General features: G+C 41.9%; 1 protein-coding gene across 2 annotated transcripts in view; it reads left to right on the top strand.

Annotated features, from left to right (window-relative positions):
• Window positions 1–14,565, top strand: part of THSD7B (thrombospondin type 1 domain containing 7B) — a 517,186-nt gene that overhangs the window by 63,762 nt on the left and 438,859 nt on the right. Inside the window, exon 1 of one of the 2 annotated variants that reach the window (XM_073305366.1) lies at window positions 11,652–11,781. The exons of the other annotated variant lie outside the window; for it this stretch is intronic. The gene's annotated coding sequence lies outside the window, so the exon portion shown is untranslated. Of the gene's footprint in view, window positions 1–11,651; window positions 11,782–14,565 lie in introns of those variants that run through there. 2 annotated transcript variants of the gene reach the window in all.

The raw sequence follows: 14,565 nt of genomic DNA on the forward strand, positions 1-14,565 counted from the left end.
CCCTCAACCTTCCCCCCTCCCTGTGGCGTACAGCGGGGAACATTTCTGTTTAGCCACAGGCAAACAGCCCAGCAGGAATAGGCTCCTCTGAGTGTCCCCTGAAGAAAAGCACTCTATTTCAACCAGGTGACCATGAATGATATCACTCTCCTGAGGATAACACAGAGAGATAAAGAACGGATGTTGTTTGAATGCCAGGAAACATACACTGCAATGCTTTGTTCTACAATGATTCCCGAGTACGTGTTACTGGCCTGGAGTGGTAAAGTGTCCTACCATGAAGGACGCAAGAAGGCTGCCCTCCCCAGAAACCTTTTGCAAAGGCTTTAGGACTACATCTAGGAGAACCACGAATGCCAGGGCAAAGTAATCCTTTCACATGCTTGCTTTTAAATTATGTATAGTATTTTAAAAGGTACACTCACCAGAGGTCCCTTCTCCGCCTGCTGGGTCCAGGAGGCAGCCTTGGGTGGGTTCGGGGGGTACTGGCTCCAGGTCCAGGGTGAGAAACAGTTCCTGGCTGTCGGGAAAACCGGTTTCTCCGCTTGCTTGCTGTGAGCTATCTACAACCTCCTCCTCCTCATCATCATCTTCTTCGTCCCCAAAACCTGCTTCCGTATTGCCTCCATCTCCATTGAAGGAGTCAAACAACACGGCTGGGGTAGTGGTGGCTGAACCCCCTAAAATGGCATGCAGCTCATCATAGAAGCGGCATGTTTGGGGCTCTGACCCGGAGCGGCCGTTCGCCTCTCTGGTTTTCTGGTAGGCTTGCCTCAGCTCCTTCAGTTTCACGCGGCACTGCTTTGGGTCCCTGTTATGGCCTTTGTTCTTCATGCCCTGGGAGATTTTGACAAAGGTTTTGGCATTTCGAAAACTGGAACGTAGTTCTGATAGCACGGATTCCTCTCCCCAAACAGCGATCAGATCCCGTACCTCCCGTTCGGTCCATGCTGGAGCTCTTTTGCGATTCTGGGACTCCATCATGGTCACCTGTGCTGATGAGCTGTGCATGGTCACCTTCAGCTTGCCACGCTGGCCAAACAGGAAATGAGATTCAAAAGTTCGCGGTTCTTTTCCTGTCTACCTGGCCAGTGCATCTGAGTTGAGAGTGCTGTCCAGAGCGGTCACAATGGAGCACTCTGGGATAGCTCCCGGAGGCCAATACCATCGAATTGTGTCCACAGTACCCCAAATTCGAGCCGGCAACGTCGATTTAAGTGCTAATCCACTTGTCAGGGGTGGAGTAAGGAAATCGATTTTAAGAGCCCTTTAAGTCGAAATAAAGGGCTTCATTGTGTGGACGGGTGCAGGTTTACATCGATTTAACGCTGCTAAATTCGACCTAAAGTCCTAATGTAGACTAGGGCTTAATCCTCCTCTGGATAGAGTTAGGGTGTGTTAACAGCTGACAGTTCATGGAAGGAGAAAAGGGGAAAATGTGGAAAGAGTAAAATTTCTGGCTGACTTCTCTACAAATGCTGTCATATAGTAATAGGCTGTGAAATTCAGTTAAGCAATGTAAAACAAGTGAAGTGGACTCGTAAACTATTCTTTCACCATTTCGGTGTTGTTTCTTATGCTGTCTGAAGTGCTTGCAGTGTCTAAGCAGCACCAATTTAAATATATCTCTGAAATTAAAATATCAAAAGTTTATGTTCTGAAGCTTCCAGAATAACTGTTTTAGAACAAAATGTTTATGGTATGTGCAGCAACTTCACCTGGGGATTTTAAGATGGGATGATAAATAACTTTGGTAATAAATACATAAAAAGGTGAATAACTAACTGCGGGCTATATTCACTGAAGCTGGTGCATGGAGGTATACATTACACTTCCCTGTGTTTGCGGGGGATTTACCCCATGGGAATGTAGGCCTCTGCCACTACTGATTTCCCTCTCCTAAGGTTTCTGCTAGGTGGTGCAGCTTGATTTTTATACCAGGGCGTTAGAGGCTACTGAGGGGGATATAATGAATTGATGCGTATCCTGGCCAAGCCTCTTCCATTCCCTCTTGTGGTGGAGTAGTTGTGGCTGCTTTACTGAGCTATGGCCTCCTCCCTGGCAGACTACCAGAGCACTGTGCTACAGTTTACATCATCAGAACCCATTACAAATCTTGGATGAATCTAAGCATGCTTCTAGGTGTGGGTGAGTGTGCAGTGTGAACATGTGGAGCGAAGGAGAGAGAAGGGACTGAATAAAACAGTTGTATTTACGTTATAATTTAAAAAGAAATCTTGAAGTTAATACCTAATAGGTGACGTTTACAAAACTTATTAAATAGAATTGATGATGATGTCCATAAATATAGTCAAATAGGATCAACATGAGCTTATGCACAGTTATATAATAGGAAGTACAAAGCTTTTTATTTATTTTTAAGATACTATCCTGGAACAAATGGGCATTAGTTTCCCCACCCCGCCCTTTCTTTTTCTTACTAATTTATTGTTTGTGAGTTCACAATTGACTGGTCAGGTCTTCCATACTAAGAAAACCCCTATATAGATACATGGATGATAATCAGCAAGGTGCTTCTAAAGATACAGAAATATGCTGAAATACTGGTTTTAGATATTCTAAGGCCATGTCTACACTAGCACTTATGCTGGCAAAACGTAAGTCGCTCAGGGGTGTGTTCGTTCACACCCCCTGAATGACAATTTTTTTTCCGGCATAAGCGCTTGTGTGCACAGCACTCTGTTGGTGGGAGACGCTCTCCTGCCAACATAGCTGCCGCTGCTTATTAGGCTAGTTTTATTATGTCATCGGCATAAATCAGCTACACAAGTGCTCTTACAGCGGTGCCACTGTAAGCTTAGACATTGCCTATGTCACAATTCATACTGACTTTTTATCTTCTCTGACTCACATCTTGGAGAACCTTACATTTTTCTAGAAAATTAGTTACCAGTTTTATTGATAGAAGTTATTTTCTCCTGGCTTTTTCAGTCCCACACATAACTATTACAATCAGCAATATCTGAACGGAGAGAGAGCAAAGGAGCTTTTTTGTGTGTGTAAGGAATGCCCATGCTAGTTCTAAATGTAGTTCTTAATCGTGGTCAATTCGTGGTCAATTTACATAGCACTTGGAGAGATTAGTGGCTCATTTATAAAGAACAGCACATATTTGATGGGTGTTTAGAATGCTCTCTCCTTGTTTTGCGGAATGTTGGCTGTAAATACATTCCCATTTGTTCACCACTGTTGCTACCTGTAAGTGAGTAGTGCACTCAGAAGCTGACTAACTTTTGTGATGTGCCTAAAACTCACTGTTTAGGAGAGGGTGCTGAATATTGAGCACTCTTCTAAAATTTAGGATTCTTATGTTTGCCAGAGTAGGTACAGCCAGGATCCAGGAGTGAGTTGCAATCCAGAGACAAAAGCTGCATTTTTCTGTGTTTTTTATTCTTGTCTCGCAAGGGCGGGTATGTGTGTGTGTGTCTCTCTCTCTCCCCCTTCCACCCCTCCCCCCCGATTTGCTGCTTGGGGGATTGTTAAAATGAAGATTTTTTTGAGCTTTTCAATTTAAATGTCCTGGGTTTTCATTTTATTTTTAATTTGTGTGTGGTTAAAAATGTTAAAGACTGTCTTGTATATAGCAAATTGAAATCCTTCGTAACAGAATGACTAACCCAAATTACTGTCAATGTTGTGGTAGTAAGAAAAGTAGCAAATGCGGTAACTTAAATCTTGCCTAGTGATCTTATGCACTTCTCACTGCACATGTGTGTCTTCCTTTAGGTAAGAAAGATAGTCCTCCCTCAACACAAGAAAATCTTGAGTTTTGCCATTATTCTTATAAATAAGATGCTGATAAAAAGCAATTTCTGGCACATCAACATCCCAATCTTTTTAAATGTAAGACACAAGATTTTACACTTTCTAAGGATCAATCTCTGTAGAACCCAGGGCAATTATGGTATGTTATTAAAAGACTTTTTTTTTAGTCTCGTATATTGAAGAAAAATTATGTAGCAGATATAGTTTTGGCTCTTGGTAACTTATGATTCCATACTATCTTTACCATTTGAACAAAAAATGTCTAATAGGGCTCAGATTCCCATACTGCCTGCAAATATTGTCCGATAGACCAAGCTTTGAAGAAATGTACAGGATGTCAATAAATTATTTGCATGATTTTAAATTGTAACTTCATTTTAGAGTTGCTTGTCTAAATTGTAGCATAGTCAATATATTTGACTGTTTTTACCATCAAGGCAGGTATTTAACACTCATTCCCATCTCTGAGAGATTGAAATGCACAAGTTGGGTAAAACAGCAAAATAACATGGCAGACAATTTTGAGCGTAACTGGGAGGAAAAATTAAGTTTTTAATATTTAAAAGAGTTGTAGGAGTTGTCTCGGATGGTAGGCAAGCAGGAATTCAGTTAACTTGGTCGGCAATCAACAACAGAGATTTCATGTAATTTCAAGTAAAGCCATTTTGCAGAGGAAGCTGGTAATCCTTCCAGATATAAATCCACATGAGAGAGAATTTCTGCCAATATCCATTCCTCCCAGTTTTAAAGGATGTTGCATCAGTTTGTATTTCAGCATTGTTACAGATGGCAGAACGAAGGCTTAAATTTGGCAAAACACTGATCAGTGAATGTTCCCTTATAAAAATGTCTTTAGCATTGGATTACTCTGCTCTTCTGATTAATGCATGTAGATTGGAAAGAGTGCCATTTGTGAAAGATTATTTACAATAAGGTGTTTTTGTTTAGCATGTGTGAACAACTAACACTGGAGTTTCTGGGGAAGAGGGTGAGGGAGTTTGGCCTGAGAGGAGAGTGGTGATTTTGTGTTCTGGAGGTTTAGTCTTGATTTTTTATGTGTGCAAGCGATTTATTCCAGGTGCATGGCTTGATTCAGTGCTTGCTGATATTCCTTAATGAGGGAACGGTGCTGATTTAATTTTGCTAGGTTCAAAAGCCTGTCAGTAGTGAACACTGGAGCAGCAAGCAGCTAAAAGCAGAGTTTCTGTGGAAGTTTGTAAGTGGGAATTTGGAGAGAGTCTGTGTGTGTGTGCTCCCCCACACCCCCCTTTCCTTTTTTTCTTTTTCTAACAATAGGGTCTAGGAAGAGAAGACAACAATGGCTACTGAGGCAGCACTAGAAGTGACCCAAGGAACAGAGGAGACAAGGAATGTGATCAGATGCCGAAGCTGCAGGATGTACATCACCCCTTGAGTGGGTATCTGATATAAGTCACTTATGCATGAATTGTCATTTGACAGAGTTCATGGCAGAAAAGATTCAGGGATTGGAGATGCAGCTGGAGGAGATGATGATGATAGGATTCAGATGTGGATTTGAAGATATAGTGCGTGAGAGAAGAGAAGATTTGCAGACACCTGATCAACAAAAGGACCTGGGTGGGGGAGACAGACTGTCAAAAGAACATGATCCATGAAAGAACATGCCCATGGAAACAAAGCAGAGAAAAAGACCAGCTAGTTGTTGTGAAATTGAATTGGGTAACAAGCTTGCTGCACTGGGGAACAAGGAGAAGAGAAACAGGTAGAAGCTGGGGAGGGGAGGAAGAAAAGAAGGGAAGCCATCCCTGCAGAAGAGAGGAAGAGATAATGGAGATAGCCAGGGACCGGAACCAGAAGAATAATGAGGATGATGTACAGGGGATTGTGAGAGAGAACATAAAACTAATTCATACCAGAAAGAGACAGGTCTGTGTGACTGGGGATTCCATACTGAGAAGAAATAACAGGTCTGTCCCCAGGCCAGATCCAGAGGACAGAATAGTGGGCTGTCTGCCAGGAACAAGGATATCAGATATGGACATGAGGCTGAAAAAGGATGGGAATGGGGAAAAATCCATTGACTGAGCTGCATGTTGGGATGAATGACCCTGCTAGATTCCCTAAGGAATGGTTCAAGGATGACTACGCTTGGTTAGGAAAAATGTTTAAAGAAGTGGAAGCTCAGTTAAAAGTTAGTGGAATGCTTCTGGTCCCTAGAGAAGGAGGGTGAAGGTGTGACAAGATAATTCAGATCAACAGAAGGCTCAAGGATTTGTGCTGTGAGGAAGGTTTTGAGATGACCGGCCATTGAGTGGCATTCACAGAAAGAAAACTCTGCTTGGCTGATGGACTTCATTTGAGTCCCTGGGAAATTTAACCTTCTGGGGTAAAGGCTGGAATAATTAGTATTTTCTTTAACCTAGGAAATGAGGGGAGAAGTTTGGGAGAGATTCATGAAATCTCCATGCCTGGGTTCAATACACATGAAGAAGAAAATCAGCTAAATGAAGATCTACTATGGGATAGTGGACAACTACAAGGTAACAGTGTGGACAGCAAAGCAAAAGAAAGTACACATATTGATTGGAGTAGGAGTCAGGGAGATGTTGCACTTAGTAAAAGAATTATACCTAATCCATCTAGAAAACTGAGTGAGGTTTGGGTGAGACAACTGAGATGATTGTACACAAATGAAATGAGACTGGGAAATAAAATGGAGGAACTGGCCCTACTGGTGCAGGAGATCGAACTGGATATTATAGGGATTATAGAAACATGGCAGAATAGTATTCTTGACTGGAATACAGGCATTGAAGATAATTTTCTGTTTAGGAGAGAGAGGAATAATGATAGAGGTGGTGAAGTAGTGTTGTTCATCAATGAAGCTATAAACTGTGAAGAAATGAGAAGTGACAGTAAACAAAGCAAAATCTGTTTAGGTCAAAAATCATTTTGTGGAAGGATTGTAAAAGAGGTTCTATTGAGTCTGCTATAGACCTCCAGGGGTGGACTCAGGTATGGATGGAGATCTCTGATATTTATTAGAGAGAAATACTGTTGGGAATTATGTTATAAATGGACACTTTAACTTCCCAGATATAGACTGGAGAATAAATGCTACTAATATGGGTAAGGCCCAGTGATTCCTGGACATGATAGATTGTCACCGAACCAACAAGAGGGGATGCAGTTTTAGACTTGGTTTTGGTAAGCAGTGAAGACATCATAGACGAGCTGGTTGTAGGAAATAACCTTGGATTGAGTGATCGTGAGTTGATTCCATTTAAATTAAATGGAAAAATAATCAAAAACAGCTGTTTCGAATCATCAGCTATTTCAAAAGGGTAGACTTTGGGAAATTAAGGGAATTTGGTAAAGAAGTCATCTGGATTGAATTGCTCAAGGACATAACTGTGGAGGAAGCTTGGAATTTCTTCAAATCAACTATTCAAAAAGCACCTGAGACTTGCATCCCAAACAAGGGAAAAAACTTGTAGGGGAAGGCTCCAGATCCAGCTGAACGAATAACCACCTCAAAGAAGACATTAGGAGAAAACAGAGCGCCAACAGGAGATGGAAAAATGGTTTGATCAGAAGAGACAGGTACTTTGAGGAGGTTAGAAAATGTAGGAATAACGTGCATTTCTAAAAGTCAAGCTAAATTAGTTCTTGCCAAGCAAATGAAAATAAGAGGTTTTGTACTTTTATAAATAAATAAAAAAAGTAAGGATGAGGTTGAGTTGCTATGTGGTGTGAATGGGAAGGAGATGAAAGATAATCTGGCCCCATAACTAAATGGGCCATGGTTATCAATAAGGATGATAATATGGAAATGTGCATGAAGGGGGGACAACAGGTGAAAATGAGTGTATAGAAATGAAAATTTACCATCTCTGAGGTAGAAGGAAAAACTTAGAGTTTAATGCACTCTAATCAGGGGGAACCGGATAATTTAAATCCCAGACTACTGAGTACTGTGACAGGAGATTACTAGTCTGGTAGCATGGATTCTTAATACATTTACCTAGGAGGGTAGTATCATATGACCTAGAGAATAGCTACTGTCTTACTTCTATATAAGAAAGGGGGGAGAAGTGACCCACGCAGTTACAGACCTGTTAATCTGATTTGAATAGTATGCAAGGCTTTCAAACAAATTATGAAGGAAAAAATAATTAAATTTATGGAGGTAAACTGTAAAAAGGATATAATGCAACATTGGTTTACCAAAGATAGATCATGCCAGACTAACCTGATTTCTTTCTTTTGAGAAAATAACCTTTTTTAAGGTAAGGGAAATGCAAAAAGTAGGAATGTGCTAATGAAACTTCCTGCTGATATAAAGTTCGGGGGCATTGTCAATACAGAAGATGATCAGAATATTACACAGGAAGATCTGTATGACCTTAAAAACTGCAGTGACAGAAATGGGAAAAAATTCAATTGTACAAAGTGCAAGGCCATGTAATTACAGCCTAATAGGAATTTATGCTACACGCTGGAGGATCATCGGTTGGAATTGACGGCGGAGGAGAGAAACCTGGGAGTGTGGGTCCATCACAGAATGAACCACGAATGTGATGCAGCTGTGAAAAAGGCAAATGCAATCTTAGAATGTATCAGATAGAGAAGTATTATTGTAATTGTACAAGGCACTAGTATACTTCATTTAGAATACGGTATACAGTTCTGGTCACCCATGTTCAAGAAAGATGAATTTAAACTGGAACAGGTGCAAAGAAGGTCATTCCAGTAGCTCTATCTTATGAGAGGAGACTAGAAGACCTTGTTTAGTCTAGCAAAAAGAAGGATGGGGGGGTGGAGAGGAGATGATTGGTCTCTCTAAATCAGGGGTAAACACCAAGGAGGGTAAAAAGCTATTTAAGCTAAAGGACAATATTGGCACAGGAACAAATAGGTATAAACTGGCCATGAGCAAATTCAGGCTGGAAATTAGAATGTGGTTTGTAACCATCACAGGAATAAAACAACCTTGTAGTTCATGTTATGGGGCAAACACCTGAATTGGTTTTGATAGAGAGTGGAACAAATATATGTACGATTGTATGAGAGGGTTGCTTCTGATGGTCGAAAGCAGGGCTTAGCAGTCCTGGGGTGTTACCTGCTCAAATAATGGCACCCCACCTATACCCTGCCGAGAGCTTAAAGCATAGGCTCAGACCTACAGGAGCTCAATACTGGTTTGTCTTATGCTTCTAAAAACTCCAGGGCTTTACCTAGTCACTTGCAATGGTCAGGAAGGGATTCTCCTCCCCTGTTCCCCAGTGTATTTTTTTTCCTCTTTCCTCTGAAGCATCAGAGATGACCATGGCTAGAGATGGAACACTGGACAGGGTTGGCCCGTGCTCTGAGATGGCACTCATCATTTTCTCTCTCAGGTGCTTGACTGGCTGGTTCTTATTTAATGCTCTGGGTCTAACTGATTGTCATATATTGGGTCAGGAAGGAATTTCACCCAGGCCAGATTTGCAGTGACCTTGGGGTTTTCTCAACTTCCTTTGCAGCATGTGGATGCAGATCACTTGCCAGGATTATCTGGGTACATCTCATTTAATCCTTTTCCTGTCATTGCAGGGGGCTTGAGAATTGGTGCACTTTGTTCCCTCGTATTGTCTCCCTGAAGCACATAATAGTTTAGTCTCCTGTGGCTTGTGATACTTTTGGTCTAATTTTGGGTGTTGGTTTTACTGTGCAAGTGCTTGATGGTGTTGGTACCTGTGGTATATGGGAGGTTAGACTAGATAAGCTGGTGGTCTCTTTTGACCTTAAACTCTGAGTTAGCTAGCATATTCTAACTAAAATTGATTAAAACTCTAAAATGTGGACAAGGCAGGTTGCACTTCAGCATGTCCTAGCTGGTTGAATTGAAGTCTTGAAGTCTAGCTCCCCCCACCCTCTTAGGCTAATACATTCTCAAAATACATATTATATCCTATTCCCTGTCCTTCACCCTGCCCCTTTAATGAAGCTTTGAATTGGGCCAAATATGTGTAAACAGATATTTGTTCCTGTAAAGGTTATTAATATTGTAATATAGCTTTAAAGCAAAATTGGCCACTACAGTATTTGGTGTATACCTCAGATACTGATCTTGAGCCAAAATCAAGCTAGACCTTACTTGGTTTAAAGAAATTTTTAATCAGTTTAAAGTAATATATATTCTATTGTATAGTTCCCTTAATTATGAGTGCTTGTGTGTGTGTGTGTGTGTGTGTGTGTGTGGAGGCAGAGTTAGTAGCGTTGCCTGTAGTTAAAGCTGCCCAATGTTTCCCCTTATAAGATTCTCTTTCAATTACAACTTTACCAATCTACGATTTGGGCTGGTATGTTCCATATTGTGTGTCTGTCTGAATTCTTTTTTTGGAAAGCTTGAGCTAAATTAATTCATTGTTTCTGAGAATGTCCTTACAGAAAAATATTTTGCCCATGTTTTAAAATTTGCAACTGTTCTGTTGAGACGTTCCAATGCCACCATGCTTTGGAGCTCGGACTTGAAATCTAGCAGAGGTGTCCTCCTGATGTCAGGTATGTCTTTTGTTAACCTAATGAAAATCTATCCAAGCTTGGAGAAGTTATAAGCCTCTCTGAGAAAATGAGTTTACATATGCTCTGTAGAAACTTGTTAGTTTGGCAGCTAAATGCTTTGAAGATTCAGTGTGCACTGAGCATGCTCCATCCCCTTACAGCTCCTATATGCCGACCACACTGTGTATGGACCCTCCCCACAGAATGTGACTGAGTTACACTTCAGGGCTGAGTATAACTTTCCCTGTTGTTCTGCCTGGCTTTAAGGGGCTGTTGTGGCTCCAGTCTCCAGAACTGAGAAAAGGGAGATTCCTTTGTTCTTTCAATGATCCCCTATTAGTACCCTGGCAGTGAGGAGGAGAAGAAAGGAAGCACCTTATTCTAATGCAGAAGTGTGATGGGGTGTGTGTGTCTGTGTGTGTGAGCCAGGGGTGGGGTGGGGAGGAGGGCAGGAGCTGTGTGCTGGGGGATGGTGGCAATAAGTAGTGGGGAGGTTGGCGGGGGGCAGCAGCCAGGATGGGATTGGGGGTGGATGGGACCAAAGGGGCAAACACTGGGGACATGGGCAGAACAGTCTATAATCATTAGTACACAGATCCCTTCAAAACCTGGAATTGAACCTAGGATTTTTGAGTCTCTGCTTTCTTCTGTGGTCAACAAGTAGTTGTGACACTTTTTCTCAGTGTGCCCAGGACTGAGAGCCACCTTGTTACCCTCTGCCTTCACCGCAAGAGAGACTTGCGGGTGCTTAACTGGGTGTCAGCACTCGGACAATGCCAGCCTGCTAGCCATTCAATCTCCTCAGGGTAATGCTAGCCCTTGCTTTGCTTTGCAGCTTATAAATTGGTGAACCTCAGTCTCTGAGCCCCTTTGAAGCATTCACCTGTGATATCCAGCCTCTGTTACTGGCTACTGATAGACATACCAGGTTTGTTATGCCCAAGGGGACAGTGTACACAGCTCATTTGATTCAAATGAGGATCAATTCCTACACAACACCACAGCACTGAAATATATTTATTGTCAAAACAATCGTAAGATTATTATCAAAGGTTAATATTTAAAAGATGGTGAATAAGGAAAATGGAAACAGAGAGGTTACATATAAAACAAAACCATAACTTTAACTAAACTTAACTTTAACAGGCTGTCTAAAAGCAATCGTGCCATACTCCGTATGTCTTTTACAGCATTTCCAAAAGGCTAGTTGGAATTCCATTTTCATGAATGTAGTTGCTTTGCCTGAGTACTTCCTCAGGTGCAGGATAAAATGGTGCCCTTTTGCCTTCTCCTTATATACCTCAAAGGTCATTGTTTTGTCCCCAGAGTCACGATGACCTCATGGTTTCTTTCCTGATGTGCTGATTCCATGTTGCTATCACATCCTCATGTTGACATCGTATGGAAATGAGGCTTCCATTGTGTTGGCTTACAATGCTTAATTTACTTATGCACTGAGGAAGACAGGTAAATATATTTCCTTTGTCTCGGAGAAACATGTTTGTCAACCCTGCCTTGATTCAGACTTTTGGGAACATATTTTCAGTATTAATATACATAACTTCTTACATACTGTGTGTATGTACATTTCACAGTGATATTAATGATCCTGGCTTTCATTTAAGACTTCAGATGATATTCTTTATGGATAAATACTATGAAAACAGTGTGCTAGGTGTAGTGAGTATGTCAGGCCTATTAGGAGTTGCTGTTACAGAACAGTGAACCCAATTGCTAGCTGGCATCAATGATGTGTGTGTGTGTGGTTGTATACATACAGTTTTGCTGCATTCTAAGCTTTAATATTTAACTCAGGGAAGAGTGAGTGAAACCCACCATTCTTTTGGGAGAACCGAGATGCAGAATATAGCTGCAATTACTTTTTTTGTTTACAATCTGGAAAGGGATACTAATAGTACACACGTGTCAGAAAAACGGATTTCAGAAAGTTCTTGACTGCATAGTTAAAAAGCAAACTGATGTGTTTTGTTTTTCAGTCAGCAATAATATGTTGAAGCTCTGAAATGTGAAATGAACTGATAATTTCCGAAGGTCATGCTCTTCCCCATAAACCAAACTGCTCTGCGCTCCCAAGGGGAAATGGCACAACTGGGTTGACTTCTCATTATTTCTTCCTGTGGCGCTTCCTTATTGAATTATTGCCAGGTAGATGCAGCAGATGCTCATCAGGCCACTGTAGGACTCCTCTGTTAATTGAACTATAATGGGGATGACAGCAGGGAAGGTCAAAATGATAAGACCAATGATGTAACAGGAACTCTGGTCTCCTACAAGCTGAACAGATAATTGACCTTACTTAGATAATGTTATCATATTAGTTTTTATAAGTCCACAGCCTTATTATGATTATTTTTTTTTAATTACTTGTATTCTGGTAGTGCCCGTAGCCCCACTCAAGATTGGGGCTCGGTTGTGAAAGCTCCAAACAAACCTGATCCCTGCCCGGAAGAGTTTACGCTCCAATATGAACCAACATACAAGTGAGTTTAAAAAACTCCAGAAGAGAAGAAAAGGGAAGGAGGACAAGGGTAATAAAGATGAAATCATGCAGTTCATGTAGGGTTGTGGTTTAGCACAACTGGGGTGATTTCCAAATCATTTGAATGAGATAGAATCATAGAAATGTAGCACTGGAAGTATCCTTCAGAGGTGGCTGTCTCACTACAAAAGCAATTTTCCTTCTCTTGGTATTGACATCAGTTATTTAGAGTGGACTACATCCACCCTGACTAAATTGGCCATCAACATTGGTTCTCCACTTGTAAGGTAACTGCCTTCTCTTCATGTGCAATATATATTTACGCTTGTATCTGTAATTTTCACTTCATGCATCTGAAGAAGTGGGGTTTTTTACCCATGAAAGCTTATGCCCAAATAAATCTGTTAGTCCTTAAGGTGCCACCAGATTCCTCGTTGTTTTGAAGAGGTTATCTAGTCCACCCTCTAGAGCTGAGACAGGACCAAGTATACCTAGATGGGGTTCTGACAACAATTTTTTTTGTGGCCTCAGAGTGCAGCCACCGACTCTTGCTGGTGGCTGCTTTGATGAACCCGTCTCTCTGTCCCTGACTTCTGTAGCCCTTCATCTAGTGCCTGTCCCAGGGAAGGTGGGTCAGGGATTCACCAATCGCCTATGGAGTCCCAGGCTGGCCATGCCTTGGCTGGGGGAGCTGCCTACGTGGTGCCTTGCCGACTGAACACTGCAGCTACCTCCACTGTCACAATCCACCTCTGGTGTCGTGCACATTGGCCTGCATGTCTCCAGAGGCACTGCCCGGAGACCCCAAGGAGGCTGCGTGGTGCAGGGTGCTGATCCCTGCTGGAGGCGCCGGTGCCAACACCAAGGTGGCACATCTCTCAGCCCGTGATAGCAGTTATTCAGGAGCAATAGCTGGGTGCTGCAGGGAGGTGGTGCTTCTCCCCTCCACCCTGCCCCCAATCTCCAACCCTACTTTGGAGGCGCAGGTGACCGCAAAAAAAATCTGCTGGTGGCCGCATGGCTATGGTGGCTGCATTTGACAAACGCTGATCTAGATAATTCCTGATAAGTATTTGTCTAATCTGTTTTTACCCTCTCCCCACTCCCCGTCCCCAGACTGAGATTCCATGATCTCCCTTCATAATCTATTCTAGTACTTGACTATACCAATAGTTAGAAATTTTCCTAATATCTAACCTAAATCTCTTGTTCTACAGATTAAGCCCATTACTTCTTGTCCTCACTTCAGTGGACGTGATCAATTTCTTTTGATCACCAGCTTCTTTATAGTAGCCCATAACATATTTGAAGATTATTATCTGGTCCCCCTCTGTCGTCTTTTCTCAAGACTAAACATGCCCTTTTTTTTAACCTTTCCTCATAGATCAGATTTTCTAAATCTTTTATAATTTTTGTTGCTCTCCTTGTCTTGCTCCATTTGTCCACATCTTTCCTAAAGTCACCAGTATCGAGTAGAGCAGGAAAGTTGCCTCCCATGCCTGACATAACATTCTAGTTAATAGACCCCAGAATGATATGAGCTGCGAAGGGGAAGCGTCTAGAATCCAGGCTGAGCCCGCATGTTTACACTGCAATTTTATAGCCCTGCAGCCTGTAACCTGAGAGCCTAGTCTACTGACTGACCTATCCACAGGTATTTCATCGCAGTGTAGAAACACCCTTAGTGGCCAGAATGCTGGGTCCGCTCTAGGCTCCTAACACACTCATATGCTCACACCCCTGTCTGTCAA

This window comes from Lepidochelys kempii, chromosome 11, assembly GCF_965140265.1.
Source record: "Lepidochelys kempii isolate rLepKem1 chromosome 11, rLepKem1.hap2, whole genome shotgun sequence".
Taxonomy (NCBI): Eukaryota; Metazoa; Chordata; order Testudines; family Cheloniidae; genus Lepidochelys; species Lepidochelys kempii.